This window comes from Somniosus microcephalus, chromosome 4 (genome assembly GCF_052327205.1).
Source record: "Somniosus microcephalus isolate GS21.2 chromosome 4, FLI_Smic_1.0, whole genome shotgun sequence".
NCBI classification, from domain to species: Eukaryota; Metazoa; Chordata; class Chondrichthyes; order Squaliformes; family Somniosidae; genus Somniosus; species Somniosus microcephalus.
Genome location: NC_140990.1, coordinates 327,052,720 through 327,066,514, shown reverse-complemented (window position 1 = coordinate 327,066,514; position 13,795 = coordinate 327,052,720). Strand labels below are relative to the sequence as shown.

Sequence of the window (13,795 nt, the reverse complement as noted above, 5' to 3'; positions counted from 1 at the left end):
GTCGAATGAAATATTTCGACAGGATCCACTGCTGGTGTTTCCTCCGCAGTAGGCAGTGGCAGGCGTGATAGCCCATCAGCATTTCCATGCTGTTTCGTGCCCTTATTTTCAATCTCATAGTGGTGCGCACCTAGAAAGAGTGACCATCTTTGTAGTCGTTGCGCAGTCATCACCGGAACGCCCTTCTTTGGATTAAAAATGGAGACAAGAGGCTGGTGGTCAGTCAGCAAGGTGAATTTCTGCCCGTGCAGATATTGATTGAACTTTTTCACTCCCCACACTAGGCTGAGGGCCTCCTTGTCAATCTGGGCATAGTTACGCTCGGCTGAGGTTAGTGATCGTGACGCAAAGGCTATAGGCCTCTCTGAGCCGTCTGAGAATTTGTGCGACAGCACCGCTCCAATGCCGTAGGGTGACGCATCACACGCCAACCGAATTGGTAGTGCTGGGTTGAAATGGACCAATACCTCTTTCGATGTGATTAGTGTTTTGCTCTTCTGGAAAGCTCGTTTACTTTCGTCACTCCACTTCCATGGCACTCCAGTTTGCAGTAGGGTGTTCAGTGGGTGTAGTATTGTAGACAAATTTGGCAAGAACTTATGGTAGTAGTTTACCAGCCTGAGGAACGACCTCAGTTGTGAAACGTTTCCCGGTGCTGGAGCCTTGACTACTGCCTCAATCTTTTCTGGGGACTTATGTAACCCCTCTTTATCGATAACGTGGCCACAATACGAGATTTGTTTTTTTAAAAACTCGCATTTGGGGCAGTTAGCTCAGAGCCCATATTCCTTCAATCTAGTGAGCACCTGCTCCAGGTTGGGGAGGTGATCACTGTCATTTTCGCCCGTGACCAGGATGTCATCCAAATAACACTGGGTCCCTGGGATCCCTTGCAGGACTTGTTCCATTGCCCTTTGCCAAATAGCCGGAGCTGATGCTACCCCGAATACCAGCCGGTTGTATTGGTAGAGACCTTTATGGGTGTTGATTGTGACGTATTTTTTTGATGCTTCTTCTACCTCCATTTGCAGATACGCCTGGGCCAGATCAATCTTAGTGAAGCATTTCCCTCCAGATAGCGAGGTGAAAATATCTTCAATCCGCGGAAGTGGATATTGCACAGTGTGAAGGACTGGGTTCACTGTTACCTTAAAGTCCCCACCGATGCGAACCTTCCTTGGTTCCCCAGGCGTGCTGCTCAACGATTTTTTCATCACAGGGACGATGGGTGTAGCCCACTTGCTCCAGTCTACCTTGGACAGTACTCCTGAATGTTCCAAACACTCCAGCTCTGCTTCGACGGCTGGGCGGATCGCATAAGGTACCGGTCTGGCCTTAATAAATTTTGGGCTTGCGTTTTCTTCGATTTTAATTGTTGCTGTCATGCCTTTTAGTGTTCCGAGTCCTTGCTGGAACACTTCTTGCGCGTCGGTTAGGATCTTTGACAGTCGCCCAGGTGTGACGTCGTCATCCTTTTTGGCAGCCACAGTCAGTGCTTGTATGGAATGCCAATCCAGCTGTATTTTCCGGATCCATTCACGTCCCAGTAATGGTGGTCCTCCATCTTGCAATACATACAGGTCTAGTTTTGGTGTTTCCTTACCGTTATATATAACAGTCACCCTTATTTTTCCTTTGGGGTAGACTTTTTGCCCCGTGTACGTCTTCAAAATAATTTTTGTGTCTCTCAAGGGTATGTGTGAGAATAGCCGCTCGTAGTCCCATCGGTTTATGACTGTTAGGGCTGATACTGTGTCCAATTCCATTTTTACCTGGACTCCTGCTATCTTGAGAGTGACCCAAATGGTTCAGTGATCCTCCGTTTTGATCACATTATGTAGTTTCAGACAACTCAGTTCCCTGCTTTCGGAGTCGGTATCACTCTTTTGTTCGTCTGAACTATTCTCCGTCACCTTATGTACCTTCTTGTACTTTTCTTTTGGAGATTTCTTATTGCTAGTTTTCTTTCCCGACCTGCAGACTCGTGCTATGTGTCGTACTTTTCCACACTGTCTGCACACTTTGTCTTTGAACCAGCAATCATTGTGGTCATGTGTTGTTCTGCCGCAGCGATAGCACTTCTCTGTTCTGTATGACATTTCGTTTGTGCCATATTCTTGCGGTCTCTGTTTTATCTCTGCAGCGTCCCGTGCTGCTGCTTCATATGATACCGCAATGCTGAAAGCCTTGTCCAGCGTAAGGTCCTTTTCAGATAAAAGCCATTTCTGGGTTCCTTCACTTTGAAGTCCACACACAAACTTGTCCCTTAAAGTATCTGCTAGTCCCGTTCCAAACTGGCAGTGTTTCGATAGTTTGCGCAGTTCTGTTAAATATTCAGCATTGCTTTCATCCTTATGCTGGTTCCGTTTGTGAAACTTGAATCTTTCTGCTATCAGCAGCGGTGTGGGGTTTAAATGATCCTGTAGCATCGTCACTATGTCTCCAAAACTCTTTTCCACTGGCTTCGCTGGGGTTACTAGATTTCGTAATAAGCCATACGTCTTTGCACCCATTAAATTTAACAATACCGGCGCTTTCTTGTCATCTGACACCACATTTGCCTTGCAGTATACCTCTATTGGTTCGACATATGTAGTCCAATCTTCGACTTCATTGTCAAATGCGGTGATACTGCCACTCTTCGGCATTTTGGGTGTGGTTTAAAATGGCTGAAAATGGCATCTCCCGCGCTTTCCTTCCTCCCCCGCTGCTACCAACGCCGCTCTCGGCGGTCCTCGTGGCAATGGCGGCGCCCTGTAGGTTTCGCGCGCTTCTCCTGCGCTGCTGCCAACGCCACTCTCGGCGGTCCTCGTGGCAATGGCGGCGCCTCGCGGGTTTCTGCGTGTCTCTCTCCCTCTCCTCGACGCTGCTCGGCCCCTGAACACCAGCTGCGCCCTGTGCACTCTGCCCTCTCTCTCTCTCTCCCGTCGACACTGCTCGGCCTTTTGCTGTGCCGCTCGGTCGGGCTCTAGCCCGCCGCTGTCCGGGAAGGGTCTGCGCACCACCTGTTGCCAGCCCGTTTCGCTGGACCACCACGACTGGAAAGCCAAGCCTGGCTCTGAACAGCCTCCCCCGCAATTCTCGAGTCTCTGCTGGATGACTGGACGGTTGCCCGTGGTCGACGCCCGTGTCTCTGGCCTTGACCTCCAATCTACTGGTCTCCAGGAACGAATCCCTGGGAGGTGATGCAGAGTTGCAGGTAGGATCGAATTTGCCTTGTCGCCAATGTTGTGTCCGTCAGTAGTAAGACACAAGACTGCAGGAGAACGGTACAACAGGTGTTTACTCAACGTGGCTCACTCTGGAACTGAACTGTACAGATTACTACTCAGTGCTATATACAGGTGTGGTCACTGCCGGTATTACAGTATACATGAGCTGTAAAATGTAGTTCCCCCCTTAAAGGTATATACATTACGATCATGGCTGATCTTCTACCTCAACTTCACTTTCCTGCACTATCCCCATATCCCTTGATTCCCTTAATATCCAAAAATCTATCGATCTGTGTCTTGAATATACTCAACAACTGAGCCTCCACTGTCCTCTGGGGTAGAGAATTCCAAAGATTCACCACCCTCTGAGTGAAGAAATTTCTCCTCATCTCAGTCCGAAATGGCCGACCCCTTATTCTGAGACTGTGACCTCTGTTTCTAGACTCCCCAGCCAGGGGAAACATCCTCCCTGCATCTACCCTATCAAGCCCTGTAAGAATTTTTTATGTTTCAATGAGATCACCTCTCATTCTTTTAAACTCCAGAAAATATAGGCCTAGTCTACTTAATCTCTCCTCACAGGACAATCCCCCCATCCCAGGAATCAGTCTGGTGAACCTTTGTTGCACTCCCTCTATGGCAAGTATATCCTTCCTTAGGTAAGGAGACCAAAACTGTACACAATACTCCAGGTGTGGTCTCACCAGGGCCCTATATAATTGCAGTAAGACGTCTTTACTCTTATACTCAAATCCTCTTGTAATAAATCAAATCAAATCAAATCAAATCAACTTTTATTGTCACTGTTAGTGCACAAGTGCAGTACAACGAAATGTAGGCTTGCGACTCCCGAGAGTGTACAATTTGGATTAGGATAAAGGCCAATATACCATTTGTGTTAAGTCCGTGAATGATTGAGACACAGACCAGCAGGAGTGAAAACAAACAAGTCTTTACTGGTGGAAGTCAATAGTGAAACTAACAAACAGAGGCTCTCTAGCGCCTTTTATACAGGGGTGGTCACTGCCGGTACTGCAGTCTGAGACCAGTTATTCCCTTAAAGGTACATACACAACAATTCCTCCCCTTTTAGATAAACAGTACACAACATTCATTTAACAACTAAATGATAACGAATTACAATCACAATTACTGTTGCTAGATACATTGGTTAAGTTTAAGCAATTATAAGTTCAGTCTTTGAGGAGGCTTCCTGATTCTGTCTGGATAACGCCTCTTTGGGGTATCAGGTTCTTCTGGCAATGTTGCGTCGGGATCAATGTCTTTGTTTGGTTCATCTGCTTCCAATATTACCGGTTCTGCGGTAGCTGCAATTGGAACGTTAATTTCATTACCAGGTGTATCAGATCGTGGTGTGGAGTTGACGTTTTCCAGTGACTCTAGAATCTGGTCAGCATGGCGTCTTACAATGCTCTCCCCAACGTCCACGGTATACATGAGAGGTCCTTGTCGTGTACAAATCGTTCCTGGCTGCCATTTCTCAGTGCGGTAGTCCCAGGCCAAAACTGGTTGACCTATCTTATAACTCCTGGTCGGCCTTTCATTCATATTCTGAAACTGCCTGTTCTCCACATCTCTTTGGACGTTTGGCTTAACCAAATCCAAGCGGCATCGTAGTCTTCGATTGAAGAACATCATGGCTGGAGTTTGGTTGGTAACCGCATGTGTCGCATTCCGGTAGGCAAACAAGAAGTTGTCCACCTTGTGTTGTAGGGGTATATCTTCATTACACATTGCCTTGATAGCCTTCTTGAATGTTTGGACAAACCTCTCGGCCAATCCATTAGTGGCTGGATGATATGGGGCAGATGTGTAATGCTTAACGCCATTGTTCTTTAAGAACCTCCGGAACTCTTCAGACACAAACTGTGGTCCATTGTCAGAGCAAATCTGTTCAGGCAGCCCATTCCTGGCGAATATGGTTCGCAAAACTGTGATAGTTTTTTCCGTGGTGGTTGAGGACATTTTTATTACCTCTGGCCACTTTGAATGTGCATCCACCGCAATTAAAAACATCGAGTCCATGAAGGGACCAGCAAAATCAATGTGCACCCGTTGCCATGGAGATGAGGGCCACTCCCATGGATGCAGAGGAGCTTGTGGTGGGGCGTTTTGGACCTTCTGGCATCCTGCACAGCTCTTGGTCATCTCTTCGATTTCTCTATCGATTCCCGGCCACCACACAAACGCTCTGGCTAAGTTCTTCATTTTTACCCCACCCAGATGACCCTCATGAAGCTCATTGAGTACTCTATCCATCAACTTAGGTGGAATTACTACTCTGGATCCACACATCAAGGTTCCTCTGCACACTGACAGCTGTTCTCTTCTCGGCGAGAATGCTGGCAGCAGTGGTTCGCCATGTGCTGGCCATCCCTTCACCGTTAATCATAGACCCGTGATAGTGTCGGGTCATTCCGTGTTTCCTTTTCTATGTTTGCATTCATCACAGGGAGACATTCGACTATGGTCGAGTGGAATAACTCCATTGGATCCACTGCAAGGTCTTCTTCCACCGTCGGCAAAGGTAGGCGTGACAATCCATCAGCATTTCCATGCTGTTTAGTTCCTTTGTACTCGATGTCATATTGGTGTGCCCCTAGGAAAAGGGACCATCTCTGCAGCCGTTGTGCCGTCATTATCGGTACGCCCTTCTGAGGGTTGAAAATGGAGACAAGAGGTTGATGATCGGTTAGCAGAGTAAATTTTTGACCGTGCAGATAGTGATTGAACTTCTTCATCCCCCACACTAGGCTGAGGGCCTCTCTGTCAATCTGGGCGTAGTTACGCTCGGCAGAAGTTAACGAGCGTGACGCAAAAGCTATCGGCCTCTCTAAACCATCAAGGAATTTATGTGACAGTACCGCCCCAATGCCGTAGGGAGACGCATCACACGCCAGCCTGATTGGCAGTGCTGGGTTGTAGTGAGCCAATAACTTCCCTTGAAGTGATTAAGTCCTTACTCTTCTGAAAAGCACGCTTACAATCATCGTTCCATTTCCATGCTACCCCCGTTCGTAGCAGGGCATTCAGTGGGTGCAGAATTGTCGACAAATTCGGCAAAAACTTATGATAGTAATTCACCAACCCGAGGAATGACCTCAGTTGCGACACATTTTCAGGCGCTGGGGCCTTAACAACCGCTTCAATCTTGTCAGGGGACTTATGTAACCCCTCTTCATCAATCACGTGGCCACAATACGATATCTGTTTCTTAAAAAATTCGCACTTGGGGCGGTTGGCTCGCAGCCCATGTTCCCGTAGTCTAGTGAGCACCTGTTCTAGGTTGTTAAGGTGTTCACTGTCATCTTCACCTGTTACAAGGATGTCGTCCAAGTAACACTGAGTCCCCGGAATCCCTTGCAGGACTTGTTCCATCGCTCTTTGCCATATCGCCGGAGCCGATGATACTCCGAATACCAATCGATGATACTGGTAAAGACCTTTGTGAGTGTTTATCGTGAGATACTTCCTAGAGGACTCTTCAACCTCCATCTGCAAATATGCTTGTGCTAGGTCAATTTTTGTAAAACGCTTCCCTCCAGACAGTGAGGCGAAGATGTCTTCTATCCTTGGAAGAGGATATTGTACTGTGTGAAGGACAGGGTTCACCGTCACCTTGAAATCCCCACAGATGCGAATCTTCCTTGGCTCTCCGGACTTACTGCTTAACGTTTTCTTCATGACAGAACTGATGGGTGTCGCCCACTCGCTCCAGTCGACCTTAGACAACATGCCCGCCTTCTCCAGATTCTCCAGCTCTGCCTCGACGGCTGGGCGAATTGCATATGGTACCGGTCTTGCTTTGAAAAACTTGGGAACTGCATTCTCTTCTATTTTTATCGAGGCGGTTACGCCTTTAAGCGTGCCCAGTTCTTGTTGAAATACCTCTTTGGCGTTAGCTAAGATTGTTGACAATCGTCCAGGAGTGACGTCTTCATCTTTTTTACCGCCCACCGTCATTGCATGAATGGAATGCCAATCTAAGTTTATCTTCCTGATCCATTCCCGTCCCAATAACGGTGGTCCACCATTTGGCAGTATGTAGAGATACAATTTCCGTATTTTCTTGCCATTGTATTTGACAGGCACACTTATTTTTCCTCTGGGGTATACTTTTTGCCCCGTATACGTCGTCAAGACGATGGATGTCTCTCTCAAGGGTATGTGTGAAAATAGCCGCTCGTAGTCTCGTCGATTCATGACGGTTAGCGCTGATCCTGTATCCAATTCCATTTTAACTTGGGACCCTGCTATCGTGAGGGTGACCCAAATGGTTCGGTGATCCTCTTTTGCGATTACATTGTGAAGTTTGAGACAGCTTAGTCTCCTGTTTCCGGATTCACTATCGCTCATCTGGTCTTCGGAACTACTGTCCGTCATCTTTTGTACTTTCTTGTACAGTTCCTTGGTAGCCTTTTTGTTGTCACTGGTCTTCTTCCCAGACCTGCAAACTCGTGCAATGTGTCCAATCTTCCCGCATTGTCTGCATATTTTGTCTTTGGACCAGCAGTCCTTCTGGTCATGGTTAGTTCTGCCGCAGCGATAACATTTTGCAAATCCCCGTGTCATTTCGTGGGTGCCGTATTCCTGTGGTTTTTGTTGAATTTCTGCAGCTCCCCTGGCTGCTGCTTCATACGATACTGCCACGCTGAAAGCCTTATCTAGTGTCAGCTCTTTTTCTGAGAGTAACTTCTTCTGTGTTCCTTCACTCAGGAGTCCACAGACAAATTTGTCCCGTAGGGTATCTGCCAGTCCTGCTCCGAACTGGCAGTGCTTTGATAGCTTGCATAGTTCTGTAAGATACTCAGCATTGCTCTCATCTTTGTGCTGAGTTCTCCTGTGGACTTTAAATCTTTCTGCTATCAACAGCGGTGCAGGGTTTAAGTGTTCCTGTAGAACAGCAACAATTTCGTTAAAACTCTTCGCCTTTGGTTTGGCTGGAGTAATCAGATCCCGCAATAGGCCGTACGTTCTAGCGCCCATTAAGTTTAGCAATATCGATGCCTTTTTCCCCTCCGCTATTTCATTTGCCTCGAAATATACCTCGACTCTTTCCACATACGTGGTCCAGTCCTCTCATGTATTATCAAAAGCAGTGATACAGCCAGTCTTCGGCATCTTGCAAATCTAAAATGGCGCCTCCCGCGCTTTGCCTTCTTCCCCGATTTAACAAAATGGCGCCTCCCGCGCTTTGCCTTCTTCCCCGCTGTTGTTTGCGTTGCTTTCCACGGTTTCTTGCGCGTTAAATATTGATTCTTTTTCTTTTATTATTTTCCCGTCGTGGAGCGGATCCTCTGGGACACTTCCCTCCCTCTTCTTAGGTCTGAACGCTGCCCGGCTTCGAAGCACCGGCCGCGCCCTGTGTGCTCCACCCTCTCTCTCTCTCTTTGCTTCCCGACTCGCTGCCCGGCCCCGTTGAAAAGCCACCCGATCGAGCTTCAGCCCGCCGCAGCCCAGGAAGGATCAGAGCACTACCTGCCACCAGCCCGATTAGCTGGGAAACCACAGACCGAGGAACCCAGCCTGGCTCTGGACAGTCTCTCCTGCAAGTTTTCAAACCGATGATTGACGGTCGACGCCCGTTTCTCGAGTTTCTTTGGACTCTATTTTTTTTTTTCTTTCTTCTGGCTCCGACCTTCAACAACGTCATCTGAGGTGCTGCCGAGTTGCAGGTAAATTCGTTTCTTACTCGTCGCCAGTGTTAAGTCCGTGAATGATTGAGACACGGACCAGCAGGAGTGAAAACAAACAAGTCTTTACTGGTGGAAGTCAATCGTGAAACTAACAAACAGAGGCTCTCTAGCGCCTTTTATACAGGGGTGGTCACTGCCGGTACTGCAGTCTGAGACCAGTTATTCTCTTAAAGGTACATACACAACAATTTGCTTTCCTAATTGCTTGCTGTACCTGCATGTTAACTTTCAATGATTCGCGTATAAGGACACCCAGGTCCCTCTGAACACCAACATTTCCCAATCTCTCACCATTTAAAAATACAGGTAGACTACCCTTTATCCGGACTTCCGAAAACCGAAACCCTCTAAAAACCGAAGGTTTTTTCGTTCAGCGTAAGTCGTGCGTACGACTTACGCTGAACGAAAAAACCGAAGGTTTTTAGAGGGTTCCGGTTGCGGAAGTTCGGATAAAGGGTAAGTCGTGCGCACGACCCCCCGCCGACCCCCCCGCCAGCCCCGACAACCGCCAGCCGCCAGCCCCGACAACCGCCGACCCCCCCGCGGACCCCGCCAGCCCTGACAACCGCCGACCCCGCCAGCCGCCGACCCCCCCGCGGGCCCCGACAACCGCCGACCCCGCCAGCCCCGACAACCGCCGACCCCCCCGCGGACCCCGCCAGCCCCGACAACCGCCGACCCCCCCCGCGGACCCCGCCAGCCCCGACAACCGCCGACCCCCCCCGCGGGCCCCGACAACCGCCGACCCCCCCGCGGACCCCGCCAGCCGCCGACCCCCCCGCGGACCCCGCCAGCCCCGACAACCGCCAGCCCCGACCCCCCCGTGGACCCCGCCAGCCCTGACAACCGCCGACCCCCCCCGTGTACCCCACCGGCCCCGACCCCGACTGACTTACGCTGAGCGTCAGCGTAAGTCGTGCGCACGACCCCCCGCCGACCCCCCCGCGGACCCCCGCCGACCCACCTTCCGAAATCCGAAATTCTCCTTTATCCGAAACTCGGCTGGTCCCGAGGTTTTCGGATAAAGGATAGTCTACCTGTACTCTGTTTTTCTATTTTTCCTACCAAAGTGGATAACTTCACATTTCTCCACATTATATTCCATTTCCCATGTTCTTGCCCACTCACTTAGCCTGACTATATCCCTTTGAAGCCTCTTTGCATCCTCCTCACAACTTACATTACCACCTCGCTTTGTATCATCAGCAAACGTGGATATTACATTTTCTCTGCACCCTCTCCAATGCCTGTATACCACACAAGTGCTTGAAGTTCCTATCGAACTCACCCTTTGTGTAAATTTTCTTTTGTACTATCCTTGTCTTTTTTGTTCACTCCTAAGTCTTCCCAATATGTTGTACCTCTTGCCAGTCATCATCCTGGACCATAGTTACCTTCAACTACCTACTGCTTTAAGTCCACCCTGCCCACTTATCATTGCCACTTTGATGCCTGGGCCAGGACTGCACCTCTCTCCATGATTGCTGCTTTCTTCCCTGTACTGTGGTTCCAATTCTCAATGCATTCTTTCCCTCAGACCAGCTCAAAATATTAGTATCAGTGATTCTCACCCAGACTGAAGCAATGCTGCACATGGTGGTACCACAGAGGCAGCTGGTCTCTGAACTCGGGGTATGATAGCATAGTTACTGGACTAGAAATCCAGATGCCTAGACTAATGATACAGGGACATGAGTTCAATTCTCATCCAAGGTAGTTGGGGCATTTAAATTCAGTTAATTAAATAAATCTGGAATAAAAAGCTAGTGTCTGTAATGATAACCACGAAACTATTGGATTGTTGTAAAAACCCATCTGGTTCACTAATGCAGGAAATCTGCTGTCCTTACCTGGTCTGGCCTATATGTGACTCCAGACCCACAGCAATGTGGTTGACTCTTAACAGCCCTCTGTGGTTGAAGAAGGTGGCTCACCACCATCGTCTCAAGGGTAATTATGGATGGGCAATAAATGCTGGCCTTGCCAATAACAGCCACATCCCACGAACAAATAAAAATAAACATCGAATTAAGGACCGCCAACACGGATTTGTAAAAGGCAGATCGTGTTTGACTAATCTAACTGAATTTTTTGATGAAGTAACAGAGAGGATTGATGAAGGGAATACAATGGATGTTGTCTACATGGATTTTCAGAAAGCGTTTGAAAAAGTATCACATAGAAGGCTGGTTAACAAAATTGAGGCTCATGGAATAGGTGGGCCAGTGGCAGCTTGGATAAGGAATTGGCTTAAGGACAGAAAACAGCGAGTTGTGGTAAATGGCTGTTTTTCAGACTGGAGGATGGTAGGCAGTGGTGTTCCTCAAGGGTCAGTGCTGGGGCCACTGCTTTTTTTGATATATATAAATGACCTGGATATTGGAATACAGAGTAGAATTTCTAAATTTGCCGATGACAGCAAACTTGGGGGTGTGGCAAACAGTGATGATAATACCAATCGACTGCAACAGGACATAGAATGGCTAGCAGAATGGGCAGACAAGTGGCAGATGGAATTTAATACAGAGAAGTGTGAGGTGATGCATTTTGGCAGAAGGAACAGGGAGAGGCAATATACACTTAATGGCACAGTTTTAAAGAGTGTGCAGGGACAGAGGGACCTGGGAGTTAATGTGCATAGGTCCCTGAAGGTGGCAGGATATATTGAGAGAGTGGTTAGCAAAGCATATGGGATCTTGGGCTTCATAAATAGAGGTATTGGCCCAGAACTTGGTGTCGGGGGCTTGCCGCGCGTGCAAGCCCCCGATGTGCACTTACCCAGCGCGCCGACATCTGAAACCTGGCCCGCAGTGGATTTCCTTTCAGTGGCCAGGTTCTGATGTCGGCGCGCTGTGCTAACCTGACCCAGCGGCGTAGTTAGTGCGATGTGCCGGCTGGGATCAGGTGAGCACTGTTCAGCCAATCAGGGGAGGGGAAACTTCATTCATAAGTTTGATAGTAAAGACTGTCAAACTCATGAAAAGTACGGCACCCCAAAACACTACTTAAACTTCAAATAAAATTTTAAAAAGCATCCCAATAATTAAATTAACTATGAATAACTTTAAAAAACTATTTTAAACAATTAATCACATTTTTGAAAAAAGTAAATTTTTAAAAAATAGGGTCTAAAACTAAACTTACCTGACTGTAGATTCTTTAAAAATAATAAACCTGTGGGAAAAAAAATTCTGAATTGTACTAAAAGACCACTTACCTGTAAAACTAAGTACTTATGTGTGGGTTTTCAATGCGTAAAAACCGGAGCCCTTTACACATGCGCAAATCTGTAAAAATACAGGAAATCCAAGTCGCACGCGCTGCCCAATACCGCGCATGCGTTCAGCCTTTTAACCCCTTGGGTCAGAGGACAGGAAATGCCGGTTTTCAGCGCATGCGCTGTGCATGCTGAAAACCGGCAATTCCTCCTGGCGCATGCGTGAGTACCCTGTCCATAGGGCAGCACGGTGGCATAGTGGTTAGCACTGTTGCCTCACAGCGCCAGGGACCCGGGTTCGAATCCGGCCTCGGGCGACTGTCTGTGTGGAGTTTGCACATTCTCCCCGTGTTTGCGTGGGTTTCCTCCGGGTGCTCCGGTTTCCTCCCACAGTCCAAAGATGTGCGGGTTAGGCTGATTGGCAATGATAAATTGACCCTTAGTGTTAGGGGGATTAAATACGTGGGGTTACGGGGATCGGGTGGAATATGTGTCGGTGCAGGCTCGATGGGCCGAAATGGCCTCTATCTGCACTGTGGGGTTTCTGTGATTCTGTGATTCTGTGAATTACTGGGCCATTGAGTACAAAAGTAGAGAAGTTATGCTGAACCTTTATAAAGCGCTGGTTAGGCCACAACAGGAGCATTGCATCCAGTTCTGGTCACCACACTTTAGGAAGGATGTGAAGGCCCTTGAGAGGGTGCAGAAGAGATTTACCAGAATGGTTCCGGGGATGGGGGACCTTCGCTACAAGGACAGGTTGGAGAAGCTGGATTTGTTTTCATTAGAGCAAAGGAGGCCGAGGAGCGATTTGATAGAGGTGTACAAGATTATGATGGGTTTGGATAGGCTAGACGGGGAAAGGCTGTTCCCACTAGCTGATGGTACAAGGACTAGGGGACACAGATTTAAGGTTTTGGGCAAGAGATACAGGGGGGATGTGAGGAAAATCTTTTTTACACTGTGAGTGGTGGAGACCTGGAATTTGCTGCCGACGGAAGTGGTGGAAGCGGAGACACTCAATGTTTTCAAGGGGAGACTGGACAGGCACTTGAGGGAAATAAACTTGCAGGGCTGCAGGGATAGAGCGGGGGAATGGGACTGACTGGATTACTCTACAGAGAGCCGGCACGGATTCGATGGGCTGAATGGCCTCCTTCTGTCCCGTTATGACTCTATGACTCTATCAGCTGCCTCTTGGTTACCTCACCTATACCTAGTTGGTGACTTGTCAATAAGCTACTTAAACGTGTAGGCATCAATGCCAACCTGTGTACTTTTGTGCTTCTCGGTGATCCAAGTAGCGGGTGGTGGGGGTGGGGGAAAGTCTTGTGATTCGCATCTGGCCCCTGAAGAACAAGTGGCAAATTAGAACGCGTCTCCCTGAAAGTCTAGTCTGTTTGCAGGTGAAAGCCTGACCCACAATATGAGAAACACCGCAATTATGACTGCAGAAGGCTCTCTTTTTCTCCCCCTTCTACCCCTGCGAATTGGGCACATCAAGACGAGAGTGCAAAGTCAAGAGATCACTGGTGGAAGAGTGAGCCTCGGCGGTGCTGTGCCTGCAATTATTTGGCTCCGTCAACGCCCGCAGCTGAGGGGCTCCAAAGCCAACAGCTGAAGCAACCTGACATGTTGAACCTGGC

At 48.4% G+C, this 13,795-nt stretch overlaps 1 protein-coding gene across 1 annotated transcript in view; it reads left to right on the top strand.

Moving 5' to 3' along the window:
* The window catches only part of LOC147120678 (contactin-associated protein-like 5), a 1,541,569-nt gene that overhangs the window by 1,050,917 nt on the left and 476,857 nt on the right, over positions 1-13,795 (top strand). The gene's annotated exons all lie outside the window — the stretch shown is intronic.